Genomic DNA, 20,688 nt, shown 5'->3' with positions numbered 1-20,688 from the left:
GCGATGGAGTCAAACTATTAGAACATGGGATAGGTATGATTCAGGAGAGTTTACCATGTTACCATTTCTATTTCGTGCTCCTGGTTTGAGAAGGGTCACTACTTGGACTCTAAATGAAACCAGGGCATGCTGGAAGAAACTGGTGGATGAATGGCTGAAGTATGGCTATGCTTTTTCTTGTCATCAAATAGCAATTTGGGTGTAGACAGTATATTTTAAAAGGGAAGGGGGCAAAAACAAGCTAGGACTAATTTACAACAAAGTCACGGAACATACACAACGTGTTCATAACTGGATCATGAATTTGTTGCCTGATCTTGGCAACAGGAAGCCAGTGTGTTTCACCACCAGGTCTTCCACATTCAGAAGATGTAGGGGTGGACGCACCACTGGCCATATAAGGAATGAAAGTAATGATGTTAAATTTTTAAAAGAGAATATATTGTAAACTGTGACTTCTTCATTGCTTTTGATGGAAAGTTCTGTTTATTTATCACTTCTGTCCAAACAAAACAGAATCCAAGCCAGTGAGGATGAGGATGGAATTCATGCACAAACAGTGCAGCTGTTCTTGAATTTCAATAGGGTAAAGCAATCTAGATTTTCCTGCCGAAGTTGGTATTTATGTCTTTCTCATAAACTCAAGGAGGACCCTAATTTATGCAGTGCAGATTGTAAGATTAATTGAAGGATGATGAATCAGAGAATCTGGCACGGGGCATCCTGGGGAGTCACGTGATGGGTATAAACTGAAATTCTATCACATGGCTAATGGTTAAAAATCAACTAATTTCCCTCTATTCTCCTCCTTTGTTCAGTTTTACCTTGAAATAGCAGCAACAAAGTTTATATTCACCTTTCCTGAGGACAAATGATCAGTAAGGGAAAGAGTGTTCAAATATATATATTTACCCAATTTAGATATGAGTACTTTTTATTTTTAGGAAGAGCCTTAATTATGATGGTAATTTTTTTAAGCAATGGTTTCTGAAGTCCTCTAGGGAAACATATCCTATGTACATAAAGTCTTGATCAGATTTGCAGGGAAGATAATTTTATGTTAATGTGCCTCATATAGCCACAGTTATCCAGGTTATTGAATGAGCCTTCCATTTTCTTTTGCCTGAAAATAGGACAGAGTGTCTTTGTTACATGGTTCCCCTTGAGTCTCATGATGAGTGGGATAACTAAGTGAACTACACACTTAAACATTCCCTAAGCCCCATCTGCTGAAATATATATTCTAGACATTGGCAGTGGCATTCACTTGTAGTCAACTCCTGATTGGTCATTTGAGTGGGGGAATATTGATGATTAATCTAAGAATTTTTTTTTTCTCCTCACTCAAGATCTTTAATCAGAGAGAAAAATACATTGAAGTCTAGAGCATGGTCCAAAATAGCTACCATAATAGAAACTTTTTTGACATCTTTTTTGCATAGTATATGAAAATTATGCTTTTAGTTATCTCATATATCTACTTGCAGTTCAATGTCTAAACAGATACATGAATTTCTTTAGTTTATTGTAAAGTGCCGTGTGAATGCAGCTCAAGTCCATTCCAACTAGATAGCTCTCCTTAAGTTCAAAAGCAGAGCCTGAGACAAAGATTTCGGTACAGGTAGTTTATTTGGTAGGCAATAGAGTAGTGAGAGTGAGACAGGAAGAAGAAAAGCGGATACAGGATGAGTCACTGAGCCATTTGCTGTTGCAGGCCATGGGGCTCAACCCTTCATGAGTAATACTCCTCAGAATTGTTCCTCTGAAGGACAGGGAGCTGGTGCACGTATCCCTTGTTAGTTGCAGATTCTTCCCAGGGGCATTAACTTCCCTGCACTTCTTGGTTTGCCCTGCTTGCAGGTGATCAAGATCCTGAGGCTTGGGAAAGGTCTTGAGACATAAAATTGAGAGATGCGGTGGGTCCTTAGTCCAAGATGCTATTAGTTTGCATGAGGGCTGTCACTTGAATTCCAAGGTGAGTTCAGAGGATATACTGGGAAATACCAATAGCACGTACTTCATCCTCCTATGTAGAAATTTTGAGCCACAGTTCAAAAATAAAATGAATTTTAATGTATTTTTCTCAGTGAACATTCTAGTAAAATTGATGCTCCTGGGAGCATGTTTATGCTGTGGTTTGAGTAGACCTGGCATACCTATTTAGAAGCCCAGAAGTAAATTCTAATTTGGAAATCATAGTAGGAGATATGCAACTTGTCTAGGAGTTCTCCAGCTTGGTGGGGACAGGCAGTGCTCAGTGGTTTCAAAAGAAGAGAAGGTAGCGTCACACTTGTTTTTCATCTGTTTTCCTAGCTTCTCCAGATTTCATTAATCTCTGTTTTAGCTCTTCCTGTAGAATGGAGTCATTATATTTTCTTTATGTAGTTATCACTTAGAACTCTGAAGTGCTTGAGACATGACTGTGCATCACACACTCATAGAACAGCAGAAGCTTGGCTCACTCTCTGTAATTCCAAGTCCAGTGCATTTTCTGCTAACCAGAGCAACCCCAGAGAAACAAAAATTGGTTTAAAGTTGGAAAACTTATGTCCAGTTGAAGATCTTTTTGATCAAATAGTGTATTACACACATTACAATTTACTTACGGGCGGGGGAGCTATGTCAAACATAAAGAACCCAGGAAATGATTCTGAGGAAAGGATTTTGGGTCTGATCTTTATCTATCACTTAAGAGCAGAAGAGACAACATTTGCTGAGTGCTTGCTCTATGGAAAGCATTAATTTAAGTCTTTTATATACAGTTGATCCTTGTTATCTTCAGTAGTTACATTTTATAAAGTTGCCATGATCAGTGAATTTGTGAATACTGAATAATTGCTCCTAGGGGAAACACAAGGTTAGGTTCCTATGAGCCTCTGGCCACAACACTTTTGTCAATTGGTAATATATAACCTTGTTTTATGTGTGTTTCTGTTTAAAGATGTCTTATTTAATATATGTTGTTGATTCACTAACATGAAAATCATGGCCAACAGCACTATAATTCATGCCTGAATGAAGCTTATCTAATACATGTATTTTCTCTGTGAGGCACATCACAGCCTTCTTGTGTTTAGGAACAGTAGACAGCACTTCAGCCCTACACTTCGGCAGGAGAGAGTTATAAATGGTGAAATTACCAACAAAACCACACAAATGCAAAAACATGGCATTAAATAGACTATGGGAAGGACACTTATTGAAAGAGAGCTAAAAAGGAGAAAGCAGAGCATTGCCATTTTGAACTTCAGATGGGAACCCAAGCTTCAGGCGACTCGAATTTTGTGCTGCTCTGTGCGTATCTGTCGATGATCACAGAGCTACCATGAGTATTGGTTTTGGTGTTATAAATACATTGTAATGAGTAGGGAAATCCACAAATAATGAGGATCACAAATAGTGATTGCACAAATAATGAGGATTGAGTATACATATATCATTTAATCTTCACAAAAACTCTGGGCAATATGTTGCCTTTCCTCAGGTTTGTAGGAGAATAAAGTCCACCAACTGGCCCCCAAAACACAAAGCTACTGTGTGGGCAATAGGAATCTTGCATCCATTGTATATTATCTTTTCAGCTCAAATTATTCAATATGCATCTTAAAGATAATATCTCTTTCAAAAACATGAACACAATAAATTATCGCACTGAAAGTACTTACCAGTTCCTTAATACACAAAAACAGTGAGTGTTAACATTTCTCCAATTGTTTTAGAAATCGTTTTTTACAGTTGGTTTGTTTGAGTCAGGATCCAATAGGGTCCACATGTTGCAGTTGGATGGCGTGTCTCTTGATTCTCTTTTATCCCATAAGTTCTACCATTTTCTTTTTTTTAACTCCCTTGCTATCTAGTAATTGAAAGAGTGTTACTTTTCCATTTGCGTTTTTTCGCTAATAGCCACGAATCTCATAAAGGATTGGAAACTCAACTTTAGTAATTATGAAAGATCTTGTTAACATAGTTAGCACACATGCCTGTTCTCTGATTTGCTGTTTGTTTTCAGTTTTCCATTCTACTCTTGTCCCTTCATTAAGCTTCTTTCAATCCATTTATATTTTTTAATTTCACTGTATTCCATATATTATTATAAACGACCTAAAAAATTTTTTTTTCATGTGCAAGGATATTCCTATCACTGTATTCCATATATTATTATAAACGACCTAAAAATTTTTTTTTTCATGTGCAAGGATATTCCTATCAGCATGTATACGTGGAGACAAACCTGAGTCTGCTTGGCTTTAAAGGCCTGTTTTGCTTTTTTTTTTCCTTTTCTTTTTTTTAAGTTTATTTATTTATTTTGAGAGAGAGCACATGGAGGGGGCAGAGAGAGAGAATCTGAAGCAAGCTCCACACTGTCAGCACAGACCCCAGCTTGGGGACTTGACCATGAGATCATGACCTGAGCTGATATCAAGAGTTGGCTGCTTAACCAACTGAGCCACCCACACACCCCTAAAGCCTGTTTTTCTATTCTGCCTGTTTATTGCTGAGCTTTATTTTCCCCCCAAATTCATACCTGGTAAACAGGTATGCTAATATTTGCTCTCCTCTCAGAGTTGCACTGGGGAGAAAGGAGATGATATATGGGTCTGACACACGTAATTAAATAATAAATGCTTGCTTAGTGAATGACTAAATGAATGATTAAATAGGAATGCTTCTGAAACCGTAAAAATGCTATATAAATGTTGTTAAAAATTATAAATGACTGGATGAAGCAGCCTGAATAGAGGAAAGAAAATTCTCTCTCAGGCTAAGATTTTGATTGCTCACTTGGAAAGCTAACTTTATTAATGAAGTGGATTATGTAAGGTTTTGGGTTCTTTCCTCTCTCTTGCCATTTCCCTGCCAATTAGTATGAATAGGAGAGGATGAGCAGAGAAAGGAGGTGAAAGGTCAACTTGCTTTGACCTCTTGAGGATCTGGATTTTTTTTTCTTTAATGATTATTTAATGTTAATTTATTTTTGAGAGAGAGAGAGAGAGAGTGGGGGGGGGTGGGGGAGGGGCAGAGAGAGAGAGAGAGAGAGAGACAGACAGAAAGAGAGAGAGAGGAGCAGAGGATCTGAAGCGGGCTGACAGCCGATAGTACAATGTGGGGCTCAAACTCACAAACTGTGAGATCATGACTTGAGCCAAAATTGGACGCTCAATAGACTGAGCCACCCGGCTCCTGGAGGATCTGTTTTGTTGGAGAAAACATATACATTTATTGAGATTGTTCGTTGTTGCTCTCTTTGAATTTTAACTATTTACTTTTTTTCTGTCATTTACACTAAAATGCAAACTCCATGAAGGCAAGAGTTTTTGTCATTTTGTGTGCTGCTCTATTCCTTACCTAAAATAGGGCTTAATTCATAGTGCACAATAAATATTTGTTAAATAAATTTCTACCTGATACATTGATTAGAATTAGACCTGTTCTTAAATGCTATCTTAGCCAGTTTGACCTGCTGTAACAAATTACCATAGACTGGGTGGCTTAAACAAAATATATTTAGTTCTCACAGTTCTAGAGGCTGGGAAGTCCAAGATGAAAGTGTGGCAGATTCAGTATCCAGTGAGGGTCTTCTTCCTGATTTACAGATGGCTGTCTTCTCATTGTATCCTCATGTGGCAGAGAGCAGAGAGAGGAACAGACTCTTGTGTCTTTTATCAGGGCACTAATCCCATTCATGAGGGCTCCATCCTCATGACCTAAACACTCCCCAAAGGTCCCCTCTTCTAATACCGTCACATTGGGGGTTAGGATTTCAATACAGTAAAACCTTGGATTGTGAATAACTTATTCTGCGAATGTTCCACAAGATGAACAAACATTTCTAATAACTTTTAACTTGATAAAAAAGCAATGTCTTGCAATATGAGTAATATGCAACACATACTGTCACATAATCACAAATAAGTCAATCGTTTTTTTCTCTGCGGGATTGTGGGTGATTGTCTCCCATGATCTCAGGCCGCAGAGTTTGGCAGTAATCAGTGAGTTTTCAGAACGTTGGAAGGTGCCCACAACTGGCACTAGTGTATTTTTTGTCACTTCAAAGCACTTATGGACAGTGCTTTGCTTTTCCATACAAGAGGAAACATAAGAATGCTTTGCTTCCTTCTAGGTCAGGCTGTCTGTATATATAGACCCTTCCTCTGCTGCCTATTGCCAGTTCCATTAAATACAGTATAGGACAAGAGTTTGTTACCACTGTACTATATTAACACATCCTTGAGAGTGGCCTCCATGCAGAAAAAGATTCCATTGAGCCAATAGATAGCGGTGATTCTGCTAGCAATATGAAAGTCTTCTTCCACAATAACCCTCTTCTCATGTCTACCTTGTACTAGCCAAGAGGGTTTTCAAAGATAAATACAGGTTAATTTGTTTATTGTTCTTTATATTTTGTATTTTCTTTATTATTTTGTATTATATTACAGTATTGCAATCATTTTTATATGAATATTTTTGGGTTGTGGAACAAATCATCTGAATGTCAATCATTTCTTTGGGAAATCCACTTTGATAAACAAGTGCTTTGGATTACAATATATTATGCTCGTAAACCAAGGTTTTACTTTATATGAACGTGGGGGAGACACAAACATTCAGTACATAACAAATGCAATGGATGGGCTAGTCACAGTGCCAGCCAAGTCTGCCTTCCCTGCTAAGAGAAATTGTTACATCCATGGTTCTCTCTACTGAAAAAAATAGTTTGAGCTTTTTCTTAAGCAGGGGTGGCCATATTTTATGCCTTATATCTCCTCTACCTTCCATCTAGACAAACCAAAGATGGGTACCTGAACCAAAATTAGCCAAATCAACAGTATTGCCAGTGACACATGAGATGATGATCTGTGACAACATCTCTTTCTAAAGGAGATTGATGGCAGTCAAAACATGACGGACCAAGAAAAAACTAGAGCCATGAGTAAATCAGGTATGTGTATGCAGAAGCCATCAAAAATTGGAGCCATGATATGGAAAAAAAACCAAAACCAGCATTTGTTCAAGGGCAACAATTTAAGTTTGTAATGACACGCAGAGGAAGTAAAGGCAGAGAAGGGTTGAGTGACTTAGAGCAAGGTTTTGATAAACCTCTGGCTTTAGAGGTGGGTCTTAGATCAGATTCCTGGAAACACTGGAGATGATTTGTGCCATCACAAATGACACAGATAGAGGGTTAGTGGGGAAATCAGCTATAAGGGAGAAAGGAAAGCTGTGTTAGATAGAGGAAGAGACTGAATTCAGATAGAGTGGCACCAGGGCCCCTTCTGATCTGATGGAAGCTCTGGAACTGGGGTGACGCATCAAAGTTGTGCCTAAGTGAGGCAGGAGGGCAAGCCTTTGAACCCTCCCGTGGACCAATCCTTGCATAGGTGGGCTACTTCCTAGAAGGGTGTGTAACTTTGAGCAACATGGCTCTCTTTTGCCAGGGGTGATTTCTGGAGAGGGACTCAATTATCAGCTCTCAGCAGCCAATGTAGAAGGGGTATGCGAATGAGAACCTCAGTCCTAAAAGCGGGGTCTAGGCAGTGAATGCTGGCATCCGCAACATGAAATGACAAAATAGTTCTAGTTCTAGAGCTGTCTGAGACCCTTTTGGTTTTCAAATTATGCTTTCAACTCTGTGAAGCCCAGGTACAGGATTGTTTTGGGATCCCCCAAAGATTCAGTTTTTGAGTATGTATCTCCATATAACAATGTCTCCTCCCATTTCTTCAGGTAACTTGGCTTTTACCTAATGGAAGGAGAGAATCCAATCTATTAAGTACTAAGGGGGAAAAACATGGACATTAAAGGCTTAAGGCTGGAAGAATATAATTAATCAGCTTTAATATTAATAGACCCACTAATATTAAATCAATATTAAACTTTCCTAGTTATGAATGAATTCACTGAAATCTATGAATCCTATACCTACATAATGGAAATTGATTCTTTCTTTATGAGAATTTCAGAGTGTGGAATATCCATGAGGGCAAGGTTTGGATTAATTTCTGTGAGTAAAAAAAGATCATTCTAAGATAGTTGCCAAGTCCCTGAAGATACACAGAGTGAAGCAACAAAATAGTTTTAGGAGAAGACTGTCAGTACGGCCTCCAGGCACTGGGATGACCTTTAGATTTGGGAAGGCCCAGATGTGACTTCTGGCTCTGCCACTGTGTCACCTTGGGTAAGCCTCTGAACCCCTGTAAATCACCATTGTTCATTTCTAAAATTGAGATTGCAATATATTCCTCAAAGCATTGTTGTGAGAGCTCCATGAAGTCACACTAAATTTCCCAAGATAGGGCTCCCCCTGTGGTAGTCAGTTTCTACAGGCTAGCCATCCTTTCAGATTTAGTGCTATCCGTTCTTACTGCCTGGGATCCCGATTCGTCCTGTTAGCAGTTGAATGCAGTTAATACTCAGAAAATTGATTTTTTCTTATCCTGCAACCAGATTCCAGTGGCTCTAGAGTTGCTTTGGGAATATATGGTGGGAGGGAACGAGGACCAAGCTAGAATCTTTACTTAAGACATAGCCTTCCTGTAAATCAAACCCAGCCGAGGAATTTCCTTGTCTGAAGCAATCTCTTAAGAGTGGATCAGACTGAGGGCTTCTGCTGATGGCTCAACTCTAGGAGGATTCGGTTGCTTTAGCATCATGTATGGCATTCGGTAGGTGCTCAAAACATATTGGATCTCCCTTCCCTCTTTTGGCCCAGGTATACTTCTTGAACTCTTCATAATCCCAGGAAGATTCCTTGAAATTTTACTGAACTCACAGAGAGTTCTTCAAAGCAGAATACCAATGATTGATGGAAATTCCATAAATTGTCAGCTTCTAAGGTTTCCCTGCTGGGCCCTCCAGGTGCTAAATTATTACAGTCCTGTAGTCAGAGTTGGATCCCAAGGAGTGGGAACTTCTGTTGCAAGTTCAACTCCAGGGAATAATATTTCTGGTTTTAGGTCAGTCCTGTAACAAAAACTGTAAAACCCCCAGCAGAATGTGGTGGCAGGCACCGGCACCCTGGGGGGCCATTCCAACTGCCTGCATTCAGGTCTGTAGTCTCCAAGCACGAAAAATAATCCTGAATTAGATGTGTTCTTATAATCTAGGGAAGGCCTTTAAAAAATGTTGGAACAGATAGTGTCCCAAATTGGTTCCGTAATTAAGGTATGCAGAGCTCGGCTTCAAAGATCCCTTACGTCTGTTTTAGGGGATGCTGTTAGTGAGCAGATAATTGTATATAGTAGCTGTAGAGCCATTAGAGGAGCTTAATCTACACAGAAAGCTTTGGATATTAGGTGCTTCTGGGACATCGCTTCTACAGTAATGTCTCATCTGCAGATATTACCCCAAATGTACACTTTTCTCCATTATATTTTATTTTTTAAAGCCAGAGAGTTTGCATTTGGGTACAGTTTTGTAACAGGATGAATAGGTACCCAAAAGATACTTTGATTGCTACGAAAGGTAGAAACATAATGAGAAAACTAATAAAGATTGCAAGGATACAACTCTCCTGACCTGTTAAACTTGTGTGAGGGGTGGAGAAACAGTCCCAGGATGGCCTCAGAGAGGGAACATTACATTTGGTTCAGAGTCAGCCATGTGTCAGCCACTGTTTTAGGCCCCCTATCTTATCCTTAAGAAGTCAGGACAGTAGAAGGTGCAAAATTCAAAATGAGTCTAGGAGTTCTGTTTTTGCTGAGGGTTTTGGTAGAGAAGGGATTAAACAAACATGGGACTATGGCTAAGAGAAAAAGATTGAGGACAAGTATTCCTTTTGGACACTCAGCTTCCTGCTTATATCAACCAAAAATCTTTATCCTTGATTTGTAATACATATTCTCTTATAACTAATAATTCTCAAACAGCTGAGAAGTAAAACCAAACCACCTCAAACAGTGACAGGTTTAGTGAGAAAAAGAATCAAAATTCCTTTCTCAGCTACTTTAATTAGTATCGGAATTTATTATTATTATTATTATTATTATTATTATTATTATTATTAGTGTCTGCTTGTGTTCAACTTCCTCCCACCCCCAAAGCACATATACACTTTTAACTTTTATAGTCTAATCTATTGCAGAACGGGCCACATACAAAGACTTGGTTAAAAAACCTCCTCCCAGCCTGTTGCAATATTTATAAAGCCCTTGCTTTTTAACACACTGTGAGAAGGGCTTAGTAAAACAAAGGGCATCATAATTTATTGTTTTAAGATTATTGATTCAATAAATTAACAATAATTTCCATGAAGGTAGGAACTCTGGTGCCATAAAAGTTTATTTATTCCTACTTTAACTAGCATTGATTAGAGTATTCAAATCGTGCCAGCGCTCTATAATCACTCTTTATAGGTGAAATGCCCTCCGCTGTGCAGGAGACAGTAAAATAAACATTCAACCAGAAGTGACAATGGCTCCTTTAAAAACCAGAAACACTAGATTTTTTTTTTTCAAGAGGGAAGGAATAGTTCAGATAGCGCTTTTAATATGTGCCGTGTGCATGTTAGGCCCTGCTCCCTGATGTATTGCAAGGACATAGTTTTAAGAGGCTATTACAATTGTTAGCAAACAGGTAGAAACTAAATGGTGATATTCATATCCATACTTCAAACAAAGAGATCTTTTTGTTGTTGTTTGGGTATAAGGTATCATTATATATTGCATTTAAGAACTAGGTGGATTTTTTTTCCCCCAGCAAGTATTGTTTCAGTGCTTTTGTTCCTCAAGCAGTGTGACTAAACGTCCGAGGTGACTCGCTGAGGGCATTATAAAACTGTTAATAACTTGAACAAACAGGTACTGCCTTTTATTCCGCAGCCACGGGGCAGATTAGTTTGAAGTAACTTATCTGAAGAAATGAGAACAATGGGCAAGCTCGCTCATCAGGCACCACAGACCTGAACTCGGATTTCTCCTGTCCTCAGGATCAGTTCTTTATAGCACACCAATAGGATAGGGTCATGTTTCCCTTTCACGTACTCACCCATGCTGTTTTGTCCTTTCCTTGACTTCTGTTTAACGTGTTTTATTTTTGAGCTTTCATCCTATATTTTCCTATGTAATTTCTTTTCTTTTCCATCAACAAGAAATCTTTAACTGAAATATGATTTAGAACCAGGCATTTGCAGTAATTAATAAAACGAAATGAAATAAAATACAATAAAGCTCTTAGTAACCAAAGGCTTATGATTTACATAGGCTTTAAATGATTGTTGGTGTTAAATTGTTTCTCAGAATGCAACTCAGGAATTTGAAGTTGTCAGATTAACTGCTGTATTTACTGGTCTGTTTGATTAGGTGAGCATAGTTTATATTCCCTCTTGGAAACCTAAATAGCAACCATTTCCTACCAAAACAGCACTGAGAACAAAGGCCCCATTCATAGGGCAGTGGGCATTGCTCTATAGGCCTTTGTATCTGAAACAACATGGTTACTAAGCACTTCGAAAGGAAAAGGTGCAACTAATTTTTTAAATGTACACGTAATAGGCAGAAAAAGAATCACATAGCACACCAAACAAATACATTCTATCAAAAATGAATGGAGTGCTTTTGGTGCTTCTGGCCTTCTTTCCAAAGCTATAATAAAAAAAAGGTACTGTGGTCATTTTTGAAGGACAACAGAAAAGCAATATTGGCAGGGATAATCTGGTCTCATCATTTTAAACACTCTAAGTAAGGATTGATTAACGTTCTTGTAGTCCATAACCATCTCTTTGAGAACCTTCTGTAGGCCAGGCTCCGCACTGGGCACTGAGGGGCATAAAGGCCAGTAAGTTCCCTCTCTTCCTTTCTCCATAGTCCTGTAGCTCATATGCTAGAATTTGGACAACATCATGACATTGATTATTTCCATAGCAAAAATGAAGTGTAGAGGAGGGTGGCTTCTTGGAGATGATGACCCCTAAGCTGATTCCTAAAGGCAGGGGCTGGGGCAGCAATACATGTAGAGGTGACAACACCTTCTAAGGTTGGGGAATGCCAGGGTCTGTATAGGAAGCTGCAAGAGGTTCCTGATAACTGAATCATCAACAGTAGGTTAGGACTAAAGAAGATGAAGAGGAAGGAGAAAGCTGAATCCACAGAGCACCTGCAGTGTGTGCTAAATAGTCTGGAATTGATCCTGTAGGAGACTGTGAGACTTTGAAGGGTAGGGAGGAGGAGAAAGCTAGCCAGGCTGTACAGTTCCAACTCCAAATCAATTAACCGGTCAGTTGTGCATTTAGGGTCCCAGAGCGAATCTCATCACACTGATAATATATATTTTCTTGACCTGCCTTTCCTGCCTTCATTGTCTACAGTGTTTGAATTCACCTGATAGCCACTCAATATTTTACTTGTCTTGAAAAGTTAATGCATCATTTGTTGAGAGAAGTCATTTGTCACCCACAAAGACACACACCAATCATTTTATCGAAAGGCTTTCAAAAGGATAAATATGTGATAACTCCAAGTCCTTAGCATCTGGGGAATGTAGCTGTATGGAGTTTAAAGGAAACTCAGGAGCATCCCTCTGGGGCATGGGGGTAATGCAAACTTGCATAATGGAGGTTCTCAGAACCTAGGTAAACACAGCCTAGCCTCCTCCATTTCAGCTGCCATATCCTGGCGGCTCTTTTCCCTTTCAATTGCATGGAGATGAAGGAGATATTTGAGTGAAGCAAATGGTCTCACAGTTACATATATTGGAAAAACACATTCCCTTTGCATATCTGCTATGTCATTCAGTTGTAAAGTATTTAACTTTTGATCCCAAACTGATCACAGCAGCTAGTCTAGTGGCTTGGCAGGACAGCTGTGTGCAATTGCCAAGACTTCCAAGTTTTTAACCTCTTTAGCTGAATTGTCACTCTGCAATAGAGAACTACATAGAGAGTAGAATGGGAAATTGCGCATTAGTTAGGACAGACTCGATTTACCGCTATCTCATGGTACTCGCCACTTCCATGAGGATAAGATCATCCCCAGGGGCTTGTTAGGTATGCAGATTATTAGGTACGCCCTCTGTAAATTTTGGTTCAGTGGGTCTGGTTTGGGGTCCAGAAATCTGTTTTTGTCAAGCACTCCAGGTGTTCCTGATCTTCAGGGAACTTTGGGAAACATTGCAAAAATGATTAAGTAAATTGAATAAAACAGCATTCTTCAACTCACCGTATACTATTTAAGCTTAAGAGGAACACTGTAATATAGGACCTTACCAAGCATCAAAATAATGAGGAAATAGTTGGGGCTGCATATTCTATAATTTTGCAAGCCACTTTAGTAGAAGGAATGACGACAATATAAAAAGCAACTGTGCCAAATTTTTTATTGGGTCTCCAGATTGCTTCACTAAAGTAAGTACCGCCAATTAGGTCGGGGTAAAAAAAATGTGGGTCAGGCTATATTTTCCTTTCATTACAAAGTGAAATAAATTTGTTACTGGTACTACAGTTAAGAAAAATAAATCTTTTGTTTCTTCCAAATATACTTTATTACATGCTTATGACAATGAAGGTCTTCTTTTGGGTCTGTGGTACCCACCATGTAATCTTCCTCGTGTACATCATCTCTCCATACAATCTTGTAAAAATCAAACTCATTTAAGGCAGAAAAACATGCTTTCCAGGAATGGTTTTCAAACTGTTATTCTAGCAGCTGGACATTTTGCCCAAACCCAGATATATAAATGAGTAGAAGCAGCTATGTTTTCACCAGGGGCTGGAGGAGTGGGGGGCTAGGAGAGGTCTACAGGCTTCCCAGCTCTAAATCAGCACTTTCCAAATGCATCAGCCTCCCTTGGTAGGAGAGGAGAATTCAAGGCATTAGGATAAAACAAGTTGATATTACATGAAAAACGACGTTTTGGTAGCTTCTGAAATGCCTCCACAGACAGGGCGGAGCAGAGCTTGAAAACCTCTGCTAGGGTTTTTCCTCAAGGGTGGTAGCCTTGGTTCACTCAGTCAACGCCATGCCTACCACATGCCAGATACTAACGAGAGGTCTATTGTAGCGCATTTCTATCATATGCTATCATAGAAATTTTCAAAGTTTGCATCCTTTCACAAAGAATGATTATGATTTTCATAGAGCACATAGGACCTGTGGACAGAAATGGAAGAGAATGTTTCTGCTCAATTAACAAAATGTGCATGCACTTTCAGAATAATGTCCCACCAGTAATCGCGATAGCCTAACTTTGTGTGTGGGCAGCCTCTGGTGTGCAGCAAGATGGACTGGGATTAGAAGGCATGACTGTTTCTGTTTAACTTGCTCTGCACAGCGCTGTCTGCAGGTGGGCACTCAACAAAAGCTGCCAGTCTTAGCATCCAGAGATGTGGTTGCGATCAGTCATCATATTATTAAATTATTCATCTCATATTAAGTGACCACAATTTCAACATTGGCTTCTCTTGATAGATGTACAATTCATATAGACCATTGGAACTATATTCAGGGCGTGCTGTGATTTCGTCTGCAATGTCACTCATAGTGGAAAAAATATGCCACACTTTTTTAAGCAAACAGGCTTCTTTTCACAGTGGACAGAGAATACCGTTAAACAGAGGAAACACAATATCCCTTTTCATAGCAAGAGATCAAATGTCTGCAGAAGAGTTTAATTTATACTTCTCCATGTGCCAGAGCCCAGTCTGAGACATAGCAGCATTTCAGTACTTTCAATCAGGTCATAGTTTCCACCATGAATTACTTCATCCCTTTTAAAATAGAATAAATGGAATTCCACAGTATACTATGGGTAGGGATTATAGGAAATTAAAAGACGTATAGTGCTCAGCACACTAAATAATTGTGACATTGAGCTGGGAAAATAACACTTATGCGGCAAGTCCTTCTTGGGTGTTATTTGTTAGATTTTGCTCCAGCTTTCCAGGAGAGCGGAAGAGAAGTATTGCAGTGTGGGCCAGGAAGAGAATTCTAAGCCGTGCCTGCTCAAAGTTTTCCCTTTTGAAAATATATGTGAGCATGAAGTTAGATCAGCGGTGTGACTTGATTTCGTTGTCCACCAGCCCTGCTGTCTGACTCTCTCTGGATTTAGTTCTCTGGTTTCAGTGTCTTGGTGATGAGGACACTACGGAATGAAGCCCAGCGGCCTGCAGCTTGGGGTAGATGCAGTGAGAGAGGGGCGGGAGGAATCCTGCTCAGCCACAAGAAGGCCCTGCAGTTTAAAGATGACAGTGGACTCTGTGAATGCCCTGAATGCAACCATCGTATGTGAGCTGGTATAAAAACTAGAATTTGTTGCTTTATATAGAAACTACCTAGAAGAGAAAGCGAGGGTGGTCAAAAGTAAGAGGGAGGCAGATTCTTCTCTGGAGGATGTACTTTCAGGCTGACTTTTGACCTTCTTTAATATGGTTTTGTAAGTGAAGTAATTTGATGTGTTTCTTGAACAAATGAATATACACACTAGACCCGCCTGCAGCGGTATATTACACATAAGCTTTCTGTTGATGAGTGATGAAAATACAATATTTTCATTCTGTTGTGCTCTCTTTACAATCACGTTTGTGGCATTAAATGGTTGCGGTGTTGAGATTTGCACGCCTTTTAAAAAGAGCCCAGTGAGCAGGCCTTCCCTTTGGGAAGATTACTGCTGGAAAAATGGGGGTTCTGAGAGAGAGTGAATACAAATCCATTGCAGGTGAGCCAGCACAATTTAATCACATAATATATTTATAATATATCCCCAGGAATTCATGTTTGCTTTGAATCTGCCTACCAGTTAGGCCACAAGGAGATAGAAATGACTTACGGTGGTTTCTAGTGCCTAGAGCTGAGTGTATGCTATGTTTCTGTTCACACATAATCAACAAACAAAGGAGGAGGTGCAGCTGCTCAAAAGAGTTTAAGGGAGGGCCGATGTACAGGTGGGAGTTTTTAAATCTTGACATACTGATAAGATTTCTGCATGGCTTCAAAGCTTGTTAAAAAAAAAATGACCTACATTGCCAGTATTTCTTTGAAATTCCTAATCTGTTGCTAAAACAGAGCAAACCAAGTTCTCTTTTGTGAACTTGAGTAAACACATTCTTCATCACCATCAAAGATGTGGCAAGAAGAGGGAAGGACCTGCCTTTGTGATTCAAGAGTCCTCTACCAGTGTTCTGTGCATATTTGTGGGTGCAGTCATATCTTTCAAAGAACGACCCAAAGCAAATACTTCTGGTAATCTCCAGGCTTTTAATATGTGACAAAGCAGGGTAATGTGTTCAGGCGTGTTATTTGGAGCCTTTCTGTGAGTGTAGTACCCGATCAATAGCTACACTTGCTCTTCTGGGGCACCTGCTTATGGAAGGAGTTCAGAATATTGGAGAAATAAGCATTACACAAACAGATGGGGAAGCTAAAGCAATGAAAAGCTCTTGACCTGGCCAGAGTCAATATGAATGGTCAATAGAGAAGCAGAGAGCTTGCATTGTCAAGCTCTTTGTTAGGGTATCATTTACAGAATCTGATGCCTTTGAGTTGGTGAGAAGGGTGATCAGGGAGAGTTTTAAGGCCATAGAGACTAATGTGTTCCACCTCAGAGAACAGAGTCTCTCCATTTACCCATATTACAGTTATTCTTACTCTGTGAAAGTTTAAAACAGGAGAAATGAGCCTCAGTCTTGTTAGTAGTGTCTATGGCACTCTTAAAAAAATGGGAATCAAATTGAAAATGGGTTGGTGATGGAAACGGTGTTAGTCAGAGTCCCCCTGAGAAAGAGAAGCAATAAAATAATTGTGTGTGTGTGTGTGTGTGTGTGTGTGTGTGTGTGTGTGTGTTGTGGGAGAGAGAGAAAGAGATTCATTTTCGGAAATTTATCCATGCCATTGTGGAGGCAAGTTCAAAATCTGCAATGTAGGCTAACACGCTGGAGACCCAGAAAAGAGGTGATGTTGTAGTTTGAGCCTAAAGGTAGTCTGCTGTCAGGATTCCCTTTTCATTGGGGGTCAGTCTTTTTCTGTTAAAGCCTTTAACTGATTGGATGAGGCCCATCCACATTATGGAGAGTAATCTGCTTTCCTTAGAGTTTACTAAGTGAAATTTTACTCTCATCTTAAAAACCTCCATGAAAACATTTAGAATAATGTTCAACCACATATTTGAGCACCATAGCCCAGCCAAGTGGACAGACAAAATTAACAATCACAGAAAACAGGCAGGCTAAGTATTGAAGGGTGCCAGAGACCTGGCTGCAGGGACAACACCCTTATCTGATCACATAGGACATAGGCAAATATATTCTCTGATGGCAACAGATACAGATACTTTTCCTTTTTATTGATGATGGTGGGAAGTTTTCTGAAAGTCACTTGGAGTAAATTTCATACCCAAAAGGAAGTAATATCATGAGGAAAAGGAATGCTATAAAATATAGCATCAGAGAATGATTACAAACTCTCATATAGTGTACAAACACATATATAAATCTACAAAGCATTGGCCCAAACTTTGAAGTAAACAAGCCATATCCAAATGAAACCAGACAAGTGAAAAAATAAAATTCAAATAAATGTTCAAAACATATAAAAATCCATTAACAAGTATATGATTGGGCTTCTACTATAATGTGACACATTATCAGGTCCTAATCAATCATTCCCCTTGATAAGGTTGGCAAAGTTTTAAACATTTTTTTAGTGTTGTAGGTAGAAAGATAAACGTTGGAGGTCATTGTTTTAAGAAATCCCATAGCTAAGTAACTAGCCCTAACTAAGTGCATCACTCTATGTATGTTATCTCTGTATCACCTTTATCCCAAAAGATGCATACGCCTCAGCCACTGTCTCATTGGGTAGGTTGCATATGCTCACAGAGATATGTATTTTTCTTTTTCCTGTACACATATATATCCATATCAATATATAAACATATGAGGATATGCACTTGATTTCTATTATGATTATACTAATCATCAACAGATTATTTTTTAGTGCCTACTATGTGCTAGGCCCTGTGCTAATCTCTAGGAATATAACAAGGAACATGTTGACCATGATTTACTTTGTGGACAAATTGGAGTTTATACTCTGGTGAAAGAGGCAGTTAAAAACAGACAAGTAAAACAGTTACAATTAGCATTTAAGTGTTATGAAGATAAAGGAAAGAAGCTTAAGATAGAAAATAAGGAGACATACTTTTAGTAGGGAGTTCAAGAAGGAAATCTCAGAGAAGGTAATATTTAGTTTGAAGTCTAGAGGATAAGAGTATAACAGAAGAGAAAATAGTCATTTAAAAATGTAGGATACTAGAGTGGTTGGCTCATAGTAAGTGCAGGGGAAGTAAGAGCTGAGACTGGGGAAGTAAACAGGACCTCACAAACCTTGAGAAGGGCTTTGGATTTTGTTCTAAGAGCTATGGGAAGATTTGAAAGCAGTGGACTGACATGAGACAAAATTTGCATTTTAATAAGATGACCGATTGCTGCTGTATTGAGCATGGCTTGGTGAGGGGTAAGTATGGAAGACGTGAGATCAATTGATCTTTAAATAGTCACTTTAATGAGATGACAGCATACTAGTCTAAAGTGAGGGCAGAAGAGATGTAGAAAACAAACTGATTAATATGTATTTTGGAGATAGATTGGACAAGACTTGCTGTTGTATGAATGTGGTGCAGGAGGAAAAGGAAAAATTAAAGATGACATCTGTATTTCTCAGTTGAGCAGCTGAGTGATTGGTGGTGCCATTTACTGAGGAGAAGATTGGAGCTTATGATGAGGGAACAGGTTTGAGGAGGAAATCAAGAATTCCATTTTGGATTTATTAAGTTTGAAATATCTGTAAGATATCCTATTTAAGCAAGCAATGTTGTGTGTGTATATGGAGGTCAGAAGTAGGGTGTCATTTTAAAGTCATCACAATTAAAATGGTATTTAAACCCAGGAAATGATGAGATATGTGAGTAGATTAGAGAAGGTAAGAGGCTTCTCATTTAGCTTTGAGTTTTATTTAGAGAGTAGTTATAGAAGAATCCAGCAAAAGAGAATAGGAACAGCCAGAGAAAAAAGGGCAAATCAAAACAATGTGATGCTTCAAAAACTAAGAAAAGAGATAATTTCGGGACAATGGCAGTATTTACCTGTAACAAATACTGCTGCAAAATTGCATATATGGAGAATACCTTGTAAGAGTTCATTGAATTTGGAGTCATGGAGGTGATTGATGATGTTGACAAGTGATCATGCCCTTCCTTCAAAAGTACTTGGAGCAGAAATCAGATTGCAGAGAATTAAAGTATAAATGGGAGGTAGGAAGTGGAGAGCAATATACATAGATCATTCTTTTGAGAGATTCAGATATTCAGAAGGAGAGCAGAAAAATGGCGTGGTAATTGTAGGAAAAAAGATGCAATTTCATTCATTAATGGTAGATACCAAGAATGTATATTTTCACTAGCATTGATTTCTGATGCATAAAAAACTATAGCTGAAAGAACCAGCAATTAACACTTGAGATTAAAGAAGAGAAAGAATCAAGGGCACACATGGATAAAATGATGGCAATATGTAATATGACTCATATGGAAAAAACCCGTAGTAAACATTCTAATATACTTTTCCCTTTCTAACTCAAAGCCATTCTAATCAGGTTGTTCAAAGTTTAATAGAATAACTCAACCTATGAAATGATTTCATGTCATTGTGGTGTAGCCTTTCAGGGAAAGAGAGATCATTATTGAGAAAGTAACTCAACTATAGTATTTCTTTAAAAAATGTAAATGTATCTTTAATTTCCTGATTCTTTCCTTCTAAGTCTGGAATGCCCAGTTGATCCGCCTCAAGAGGCATAAATGGCAGAAAAATCTTTCCCCATCCTCTGTAAAAACCAGCCCACTGTAGCCTGTGGAATTCAGGATCTCAGTCTTTCATGATTTCACATGCTGATTTTAAAATAACTCTGTATTAGACAAAATTTCAATCTCCCAACTCAGTTCAATCAATGTAATTTATTTGTTTAAAACTGAACTTGATACTTCATCGGGATAAAAGGCAAAAGACATACTCAAGTCAATTCAGGGTCTCCTTCATTTGCCTTGGGATTGTCTTTAGGATCAGGAAGGATTATGTAGCTCCAAAATGTGGGGATAGAAGTGGACATGTGCTCTTCTTGTTTGCAGTTGATTCATATGATGTTCTCCTGAGGCACCTTCATTGCTATCCAGCTAGTGGTCATTAGGCCACACAGATCACTCTATAAACACCTTGCCCCTTTTAGGCCGTGGGCTTTTGGTGCAATATCTGAGCTTCTCTTGAGTACTGGGAAGCATTCCACTGATGCCATATAACTGAGCTGCAGCAAACTCAGTGGGGCTGCCTCACTGCCAAGTGTAGAGACACCTGTATAGGACTTTCTGCACTGGGGTGTTGGACTATAGGAAACAGAAAACAGATTTGTCTGTGTTCTCACATTCCTCAAATCTATCTGGGGATTTCTACCTACTTCCTCCTAAGACTGACTTGTGTTAAGTAAGGTAGACAAGCCAAGAGGCCCCTTTATCTAGCACTCTGTATCTAAGCCCTGTATTTCAGATTCCTCTCTTTTCCGAGTCAGAAAAATACTCATTTAGTTGGAATGCAGGGTAGCCTTGGTCTTTTTCTTCCAAATCTGTGGTTTATGGCCTAATCTAAACTTTGTAACTATTTAAAAACAACTTTATTGAGATATAAGTCCGGGACCATATAACTCATCCATTTTCAGT

This window comes from Acinonyx jubatus, chromosome B4 (assembly GCF_027475565.1).
Source record: "Acinonyx jubatus isolate Ajub_Pintada_27869175 chromosome B4, VMU_Ajub_asm_v1.0, whole genome shotgun sequence".
Classification (NCBI taxonomy): domain Eukaryota; kingdom Metazoa; phylum Chordata; class Mammalia; order Carnivora; family Felidae; genus Acinonyx; species Acinonyx jubatus.
This window is presented reverse-complemented; position numbering follows the sequence as displayed.